The 10,765-nt window shown below is 36.6% G+C and overlaps 1 non-coding gene across 1 annotated transcript; it reads right to left on the bottom strand.

Moving 5' to 3' along the window:
- Nucleotides 1–536: 536 nt before the first annotated feature.
- LOC137760332 (U6 spliceosomal RNA) lies at nt 537–641 on the bottom strand. The gene has a single exon (XR_011073289.1). It is a non-coding gene; the product is annotated as a U6 spliceosomal RNA (small nuclear RNA).
- Between the last annotated feature and the right edge of the window lie 10,124 nt (nt 642–10,765).

Here is a 10,765-nt window from a genome sequence, read left to right on the forward strand (position 1 = left end):
GAGAACCAACTGGCCTGATCTGCTTCGATGTTTCCTATTCTAGATCTCAGTCTTTTGAACCTTAAACTTTTGATCTGACCACTATTTCTGATATATCTGGACATACTTCATGCACTTTTAGTTGCATTTCAATAATTCTAATTATTAAAAACAGTGCTGTTTTCCTCCAAAAGAAGGGGACTTAGCCAAAAGCAATTTGTTTGGTCAACACAATGCTTTGTTAGAAAATAAATATTCCTAGTTCGAGGGTTTTTCAGACTTAAAAAAAAATAATTCTTTTGTATTTCATATTCCTCTTTTAGTTATTTAATATTACCTTGTACTCTTTTCGATACTGAAGTGTTTTGGTACTGAATATAAAATATAATACAAGTGGACTAATTGGAAAAATCTGTTACAAAACAGTAAATGCAAATATTTCATATTAAGAAAAATATCCTGGAGAATGTGATTTGCATATGTGAATGTGCATACATGTGTATATGTATACAAGGTGGTAACAGAAATTGGCTCTGGATAAGTTAGAGGAATTATGGGTATTAGTTATAGACTTCTGCTTATCTGTATTTCTTTGCACAGGGGCCATGCTAATCTTCTTTGTATCGCTCCAATTTTAGTATAGGTGCTGCCGAAGCAAGCACTGCTTATCTGTATTTCTTGATTTCTCTTGAAGGAGCCTGTCTTGTTTTCATAAGGTGAACTCTGCTTCCATTTCTCAGGTCTCAAGAAAAAGGTCTAGTTCTAGACTTTGTAAGATACCTAAAATGAGAGATGAAAGACAGAACTGGGCCTAAGAAGGAGACTGAGAATACCATAGGAAAAATGCCAGTGGGCAAGTTACACAGATGTGAGCACATGTACATATGTGTCTGTGTACACACACAGACTTTTCTTTTCTCAGGTATTATTCTGATCACATATTAAAAAAAAACAGTGCTTTGAGAAAAAGACTCAGCTAATGATACTCAAATGCTCTATAAATATTCACAGTGGTCTGCAAGCTGGATGCTAATCCATTCTGCCTAGTAGTTTATTCCCCCCCGTGACTCCTTTTCAGTGCAAGGAAAAAGATACGTGACTGAACAGACAGGATCAGCATGATGCAGGTTCTGGTAAGAGATGCATAAAAGAATGTTGCTTTGAGAACAAAGTCATACCTCATTGCAATTTCAAAATATTTTTAAACATTCTGTAATTTGGTCCGTGTGTGGTTTCATATTTGCAGTTATAAAACATTATATTTATGCATAAATTGTAGACTCAACACTTAGTGAGATCGTGTCTTGCGTAAGACATCAACAACATTTTAGAAAGCTTTTGTGCATGTATGGAACAGTCAGATATAAGGGATGGGTTCCTGAAGACCTAGCATAATTTAAAATTATCCTAATTCAAGAGAATTTCTTAGAAGAATAAATATAAACAGTGGATGCCTACTTCAAATGCACAAATATTCACATTTCTAGCATAATTTAAAAATTGTTTTTCTTTTCTCAGAATTTTCTCTAAGATATTTACAGTGATCTCTTTAATATTAACATTACGCAGAATCACAGTGGTTCTGTCATAGTTTGTATCAGTCAGAGTCCATTTGGAAGACAGAATCCACGAAGTGATTTGAGCAAGGAAAGTTATAATAAAGAATTATTAGCTATTAAGGGGATTATAGTTACTAGGAGTTGGCTAATAATAGCAAATTCTGAAGAATGTAGAATCAGTTGATACAAAGAATAACCCCTATCCCTAGGGATAAGATAAAGGACCCAAGGAAGAATTGCCTGTCCAAGCCTGAGATGCAGAACTTGAAAGAGATGGCACCGATGTAGCTTGCTGGATGGCAGATAAGTCATTGTGTTGCTGCTCTGGTAGAATCTGCTAGAAATCTGCCCTTTAGAACTTGTCAGAAATCTGCCTCTGACAGTGCCAGGGAAGGTGCTCACCATGATGTCCATGGTTACAAAACTGCCTGAGGCAGATGACTGGGGAAACTTCTGGCCTCTGGGTGCAGCTACTACCACACATATACATGACAGGAGCCAGGTGCTAGGGAAGCTTCTGTGCTGCCAGTACAAGTATGTGGTACAGGAGAAGCTGCCTGCGTTGCAGGGGCCTGCCTAGGAGCACACCAGAACCCAGAAAGAAAGCCCTTTTCTCATGCAGTGTCCTTCCTGCACCCTCTTGACAAAGCTTAACATCATGCCAACTAGCAAAGGAAAAAATACTTAAAGGGTCCTTCTGTTTTTCATTGAGCAGGCAATGAAGGATGTATTTGAATCCAACAGACAGTAAGTTGATAACAGGCACAGCCTTTATCTCAATATTTTATTGCCTCAAAATTTTACTACCAAATTATTGACTTCAGGATTTTTTTTTCCTCTGGCACTAAGCACCATTATGGCCACTTAATCATTTGCAAAATAAAGACTATAAAAAGATTTTAAATCAGGCTGATGGTGAACATTAAAATGATGACATAATATGCACCCTGAATTATATGCAAAACATAAAAATGTGTTGCTCACATAATAAGAGTATTTACTGATTCAGATGAATTTAAAATTCAGCCAGCTCACCACTGCCTTAGAAATTAAGTAATTCTTGATGTGTTTAATTCTTTGAAATTCATGTTATTTTCTATTTTGCATAAAATGAGATTTATAAATATATTTTTTATCACATTATTTCAAATTTCCTAAGTCAAGTTCATATAAACTGTAATCACACTAAGTATATCCCCATTGCCTGGTTAAACCATTATCTTATTTTTTGCTATAGGGAGAACAGACAAGAGAGTGTAGGATGATCACCCTAAACCTTTCTCCACTGTAAGGGAAAAAATTTGTTCATTCTTCCCAGTGATGACTCAGTCATTTTCCAACATCCTAAAATTGTTCATTCAACCTGGGGTTGACTCATTGTCATTGCATAGTTAAAATTATATTTTGGGGGAATTTCCTCAGCTTCTTAGGCCATTTTACTTTTCAGAGTTTCACGTTATTTTTAGAGAATAGTAGTTTGGAGTTCTGGTCCTAGAGCCCAGCATCTATATCCAAACCTCTAATTTGAATTAGTCACTCTATGAAATTATGCATTTCATTTAAGCCTTCTCTTTATCTTCTCAATTTCTGAATAAGAGCCACCATTTTCACTGATAATGCTGAAACCAGTATTATTTTTTAAAATGCCTTCACACCTAGAAAAAATAGGCTTAGGTTGTATTTTATAAGTATTTTTCTTCAAGTTGAGTTTTCCTTCTGTAAAACCAGTGCTAATACTACAAGGAGAAAAACATTTTCCAAGATGGGTACTCCGTCAACATTCCTGGCTTATGAAAGACGATGATTTCATGTAAAAGACTGCCAGGTATGCCTTTGGGCTTTATATTAATTTGTGAAACATTCCTTTCATTATGTTTTCTGTTCAGAAATTATACACATTTGAATCAAAGCCCAATGACAGTGTCTAGTAACTGGAAAATATTTATTTCTCCTTGGAAATCTTACCTGCTTAATTACCGAGTCTTTTGGGAACACAGCCAAAGCCTGGAGTGAGTCTTTTGTTGTAGGAAGAAAAGAGAAAAATAATTTGGTGCTGAGGGGAAACAACTCCCTTACAGTTCTCGTGGGCCATCTTGTCATGTTTGGAGTTACCTTGCAAGGCTGCTGTTGTCATTTGGTTTTGTGTAATTAGAGTTCACATCATATGATAACCCCAAGGTAAAGGACTGTGTTCCTTTACTACCCTTCTTTTTTCTTTTGCTCTCTCATATTCAAGTTCAACTTGCTCTGGCTTGTTCATATTCTGGGAGTAATGGGGTGAAGTTAATATAAGACAGTTAACTCTCAATTACTCAGGGGCTAATTATCCAGTCTATTGATTGCACAGTCCAGCCTCTGCTTTTCCTGCCTTTTAAAGGGTGGCTGACTGCCCATTAGCACTTAAAACAGACAAGAGTAGGCGGTGGAGAGGTAAAGTGATAAAATTCAAATCTATTTATTTTGCAGCTTATTAGCACTGGTTAAGAGCTTAGGTGAATGGCAAAAATGTGGTTTGGAGACACCTGTATATTTAATTTAGCCTTACTGTTCCTTGTCATCTCTTACCATGGATAACTGAGTTGGCTGCATTACCTTATGTTCATACAGTTAATTCTCAAAAGTTGGGCTTTTACTGCTTTGGAGCAGTGGCTTAATTGGTACTTAAGGCATTTGAAGGAGGTAGGGTAAGTTATATAAATTTTATTTTTTAAATGAGGAAACTGAGACTAAGTATTCAAACTGAAGCAGGTGGAATCATGGGCCAGAGTGATTTTTTACTCTTTGGTCTGAGTTCACAGATACACAGATATGGTAGAACCACCTAATGATAATTCTTCTTATCCATTGGTTCCCTACAGTGGTCTGTGGGTCTAGTATAATCCAGCCATGAGGAGTTACAGTTTCAGAGTTGGCTCGGGATGTCTCTCAGTTGTGCTACTTATGCTGATTGAGCTTGATATACATTTCACTTAGCTGAATGTATGGAATATAGTAAGTGCTCAATAGAGCCATTTTAATTCAAATTGCAGTAATAGTTGTAGTGGTAGTAGTACTACGATAATAAAGTCTCTGAGTTGTTTTTAATATTTCGAGAACAATAAGTGAAAACATACATTTACCATTGGCAGGACCATGAGGTTATTACTTAATGCAACCTTAAGTAGTAATTTAATCTCAAATTATGGTTTATGAGGTTGTCCCTAGTACAGTTCCCTTATTTTGTAACTACAAAAATACAGGCTCAAAGAGCACAACTGTTTTTCCAAGTTTACCCAGCAAGTTAAGGGAAGAGATGCCAATGGGATAATGATGTAGGACCAGTGGCTCCCAGCTTAACCTTTTCCCTGCAATTGTACTGGTGTTAGATCATCAATGACCTGATTCCTAGGATCAATAAGTGACCTCCACTTACCTTTTCCTCACTGTCCTGCTCAGTCCTCAGTGCCTGTGTTCTTAATTTCCTAATGGGAAGTGGGACAAAAGAATAACTTTTATGAACTAGGAGACCTGGGAGAAAGAGTGATGGCAGCAAATCCTTAGGTGGTAGTAGTCAAGCAAAATGCAGTGGAAAAATGGTGGAAATAATGTGTCACTTCTAAGGCAAACCTTTTAAAAAATAGATATGCTCTTTCCATATTCTTTCTTTTTCTACTGGCTGGGCGCAGAGGACCATGAAGCCCTGGTGGGTAGAAGACCTACAAAGTAGGTGGATCCTGGGTCCCTGAATCACTACATGGAAGAAAGCAATTCTTTACACAGGAATATCAGCATTGAATTGCAAAGTGAATGAGAAATTTCCATCATCATAAGCTAATGGCATTTGGGGGTATGCTAGTATGATTCCAAATGATATTTGCACTATTTTTCACAATAAATGTAATGAACTGTCAATCTCTGAACCATAATATATATGTGCATAGATATTATATTTTCTTATAAAAAAGAAAATTCACCTTGGCATAAATATTTATTTTGAAGAGGCTTCTTATAATTATATGATATTATTTGATAAAGCACTCATATTAATACTGTCAGTAATGCTGAAATATAAATTTGCATTCCTCCTAAATAATATTTTGTGATGGTGAACAAAACAAATTACATTTCAAGTCATTTGGACTAAAAACAACAGTGAGCAGAGCATGCAAAAGAGCATATACTAAGTATGCAAGAACGCATGAAATCAAACAAAGCAGCAGTAATTTAGCATACTTTTAATAAGTATAATACCTTTTATTCTGCACAGCAACGACCATCAATGCTATGAAATTTATGGGAATTTCTGTAACTAGCATTTCTTTTTCATTGTGAAATCAAATTTGTAGTTTCTTCTTTTCTCTATCACTTCACTGGTGTCTTAAAACTATGTTAATGTTTACAGTTCCTCCTATTACCACTCACTATCTAATGATCATATATTCACACTCAGAGATGTGAACACATTTTAAAAGAAAAAATTCTACATTTGACCATCACTGTACTCCAGATCCGTGTGCATTTGTCTTCAGTGCTTTAGCTGAAACCTAATGCCAGAGCTTTATGCCCCTCTCTTCCTGCCATTTCATTTATTCCCTGCCATGCTGCTTTTCACTTCAGAGGTTTTTTAAGATCATAACTAGGGGCTTCTTTCCCAGAAGTTCCAGTCTTTAGGACTGAGATTTGGAACTGACTTAAGAAGCAGTCTCTGAGTCAAGAACCGATGGGTGCTCCTGTTAGGGTAATAGTTAAATCATCATGCTAGTTTGGGGCTGACAAACCAATTCTTAGCCGGGAAGCTTCCAGATTCCTTGGCCATAAAAGTGAACAATTGTACCAGTCACTCCACCCAGTAATGTTGCACACAGCATAATCTGAGACGGAATTCTACTTTCTCTCAGAATCAGTTGCTGCATGCCTCACACAGTGGGCAATAACCTGCCTCCACAACTGCAGGGAACAAGAAAACCCTGGGTCAGTGTTGAACTCAGTGAAATGATATCACTGAGCAAAATTCTTGATGGTTGATTGTATGTGATTTTCACCATATAAACAGACTTCAGAACCCAAATTCTAAGTAAGACGTGGGAATTAGAGTCCACTAGGATTAGAAGAAACATATTATGCTTGTATGTTGCTTCCTTAGGGCCAAAGGCCCTTGTGGGGAATACTTTTTCTCTCCTTCCCTCCTTCCCTCTCGCTATTCCTTCCTTCCTTTTCTTTTCTTTTTCTTCTATTTTTTTTAAACATCTTTATTGGAGTATAATTGCTTTACAATAGTGTGTTAGTTTCTGCTTTATAACAAACTGAATCAGCTATACATATACATATGTCCCCATATCTCCTCCCTTTTGCATCTCCCTCCCTCCCACCCTCCCTATCCCACCCCTCTAGGTGGTCACAAAGCACCGAGCTAATCTCCCTGTCCTATGCGGCTGCTTCCCACTAGCTATCTATTTTACATTTGGTAGTGTATATATGTCCATGCCACTCTCTCACTTCCTCCCAGCTTACCATTCCCCCTCCCCGTGTCCTCAAGTCCATTCTGTATGTGTGCATCTTTATTCCTGTCCTACCCCTAGGTTCATCAGAACCATTTCTTTTTTTTTTTAGGTTCCATATATATGTGTTAGCATACAGTATTTGTTTTACTCTTTCTGGCTTACTTCACTCTGTATGAAAAACTCTAGGACCATCCACCTCACTACAAATAACTCAATTTTGTTTCTTTCTATGGCTGAGTAATATTCCATTGTATATATATGCCACATCTTCTTTATCCATTCATCTGTCGATGGACACATAGGCTGCTTCCATGTCCTGGCTATTGTAAATAGAGCTGCAATGAACACTGTGATACATGACCCTTTTTGAATTATGGTTTTCTCAGGGTATATGCCCAGTAGTGGGATTGCTAGGTTGTATGGTAGTTCTATTTTTACTTTTTTAAGGAACCTCCATACTGTTCTCCATAGTGGCTGTATCAACTTACTTTCCCACCAACAGTGCAAGAAAGTTCCATTTTCTTCACACCCTCTCCAGCATTTATTGTTTGTAGACTTTTTGATGATGGCCATTCTGATTGGTGTCAGGTGATACCTCATTGTAGTTTTGATTTGCATTTCTCTATTGATTAGTGATGCTGAGCATTCTTTCATGTGTTTGTTGGCTATCTGTGTATCCTCTTTGGAAAAATATCTATTTAGGTCTTCTGCCCATTTTTAGATTTGTTGTTTGTTTTTCTGATATTGAGCTGCATGAGCTGCCTGTATATTTTGGATATTAATCCTTTGTCAGTTGCTTCATTTGCAAATATTTTCTCCCATTCTGAGGGTTGTCTTTTCGTCCTGTTTATGGTTTCCTTTGTTGTGCCAAAGCTTTAAATTTCATTAAGTCCCATTTGTTTATTTTTGCTTTTATTTCCATTTCTCTAGGAGGTAGTTCAAAGAGGATCTTGCTGTGATTTACGTCATGTTCTGCCCATGTTTTCCTCTAACAGTTTTAGAGTGTCTGGCCTTACATTTAGGTCTTTAATCCATTTTGAGTTTATTTTTGTGTATGGTGTTAAGGAGTGTTCTAATTTCATTCTTTTACCTGTAGCTGTCCAGTTTTCCCAGCAACACTTATTGAAGAGGCTGTCTTTTCTCCACTGTATATTCTTGCCTCCTTTATCAAAAATAAGATGGCCATATGTGCGTGGGTTTACCTCTGGGCTTTCTATCCTGTTCCATTGATCTGTATTTCTGTTTTTGTGCCAGTACCATACTGTCTTGATTACTGTAGCTTTGTAGTATAGTCTGAAGTGAGGGAGCCTGATTCCTCCAGCTCCATTTTTCTTTCTCAAGGTTGCTTTGGCTATTTGGGGTCTTTTGTGTCTCCATACAAATTGTGAAATTTTTTGTTCTAGTTCTGTGAAAAATGCCATTGGTAGTTTGATAGGGATTGCATTGAATCTGTAGATTGCTTTGGGTAGTATAGTTATTTTCACAGTTTGATTCTTCCAATCCAAGAACATGGTATATCCCTCGATCTGTTTGTATCATCCTTAATTTCTTTCATCAGTGTCTTATAGTTTTCTGCATACAGGTCTTTTGTCTCCTTAGGTAGGTTTATTCGTAGGTATTTTATTCTTTTTGTTGCAGTGGTAAATGGGAGTGTTTCCTTAATTTCTCTTTCAGATTTTTCATCATTAGTGTATAGGCATGCAAGAGATTTCTGTGCATTAATTTTGTATCCTGCTACTTTACCAGATTCATTGCTTAGCTCTAGTAGTTTTCAGGTAGCATCTTTAGGATTCTATATGTATAGTATCATGTCATCTGCAAACAGTAACAGCTTCACTTCTTCTTTTCTGATTTGGATTCCTTTTATTTCTTTTTCTTTGATTGCTGTGGATAAAACTTCCAAAACTATGTTGAATAATAGTGGTGACAGTGGACAACCTTGTGTTGTTCCTGATCTTAGTGGAAATGGTTTCAGTTTTTCACCATTGAGAACGATGTTGGCTGTGGGTTTGTCATATATGGCTTTTATTATGTTGAGGTAAGTTCCCTCTATGCCTACTTTCTGGATGGTTTTTATCATAAATGGGTGTTGAATTTTGTCAAAAGCTTTTTCTGCATCTATTGAGATGATCATATGGTTTGTCTCCTTCAATTTGTTAATATGGTGTATCACATTGATTGATTTGCGTATATTGAAGAATCCTTGCATTCCTGGGATAAACCCCACTTGATCATGGTGTATGATCCTTTTAATGTGCTGTTGGATTGTGTTTGCCAGTATTTTGTTGAGGATATTTGCATCTATGTTCATCAGTGATATTGGCCTCTAGTTTTCTTTCTTTGTGACATCTTTCTCTGATTTTGGTATCAGGGTGGCCTTGTAGAATGAGTTGGGGAGTATTCCTCCCTCTGCTATATTTTGGAAGAGTTTGAGAAGGATAGGTGTTAGCTCTTCCCTAAATGTTTGATAGAATTCAGCTGTGAAGCCATCTGGTCCTGGGCTTTTGTTTATTGGAAGATTTTTAAACACAGTCTGAATTTCAGTGCTTGTGATTGGTCTGTTTATATTTTCTGTTTCTTCCTAGTTCAGTCTTGGAAGGTTGTGTTTTTCTAAGAATGTGTCCATTTCTTCCAGGTTGTCCATTTTATTGGCATATAATTGCTTGTAGTAATCTCTCATGATCCTTTGTATTTCTGCAGTGTCAGTTGTTACTTCTCCTTTTTCATTTCTAATTCTATTGATTTGAGTCTTCTCCCTTTTTTTCTTGAGGAGTCTGGCTAATGGTTTATCAATTTTCTTTACCTTCTCAAAGCACCAGCTTTTAGTTTTATTGATCTTTGCTATTGTTTCCTTCATTTCTTTTCCATTTTTTCTGACCTGATCTTTATGATTTCTTTCCTTCTGCTAACTTTGGGGTTTTTTTTGTTCTTCTTTCTATAATTGCTTTGGGTGTAAGATTAGGTTGTTTATTTGAGATGTTTCTTGTTTCTTGAGGTAGGATTTTATTGCTCTCAACTTCCCTCTTAGAAGTGCTTTTGCTGCATCCCATAGGTTTTGGGTTGTCGTGTTTTCATTGTCATTTATTTCTAGGTATTTTTGATTTCCTCTTTGATTTCTTCAGTGGTCTGTTGGTTATTAAGTAGTCTATTGTTTAGCATCATGTGTTTGTAATTTTTACAGATTTGTTCTGTAATTGATATGTAGTCTCATAGCGTTGTGGTTGGAAATGATACTTGATACGATTTCAATTTTCTTAAATTTACCAAGGCTTGATTTGTGACCCAAGATATGATCTATCCTGGAGGATGTTCCATGACCACTTGAGAAGAAAGTGTATTCTGTTGTTTTTGGACGAAATGTCCTATAAATATCAATTAAGTCCATCTGGTCTAATGTGTCATTTCAAGCTTGTGTTTCCTTATTTATCTTCATTTTGGATGATCTGTCCATTGGTGAAAGTGGGGTGTTAAAGTCTCCTACTATGATTGTGTTACTGTCGATTTCCCCTTTTATGGCTGTTAGCATTTGCCTTATGTATTGAGGTGCTCCTATGTTGGGTGCATAAATATTTACAATTGTTATGTCTTCTTCTTGGATTGATCCCTTGATCATTATGTACTGTCCTTCTTTGTCCCTTGTAATAGCCTTTATTTTAAAGTCTATTTTGTCTGATATGAGAATTGCTACTCCAGCTTTTTTTTGATTTCCATTTGCATGGAATATCTTTTTCCATCCTTTCACTTTCA

Source organism: Eschrichtius robustus, chromosome 2 (assembly GCF_028021215.1).
Source record: "Eschrichtius robustus isolate mEscRob2 chromosome 2, mEscRob2.pri, whole genome shotgun sequence".
NCBI lineage: Eukaryota > Metazoa > Chordata > Mammalia > Artiodactyla > Eschrichtiidae > Eschrichtius > Eschrichtius robustus.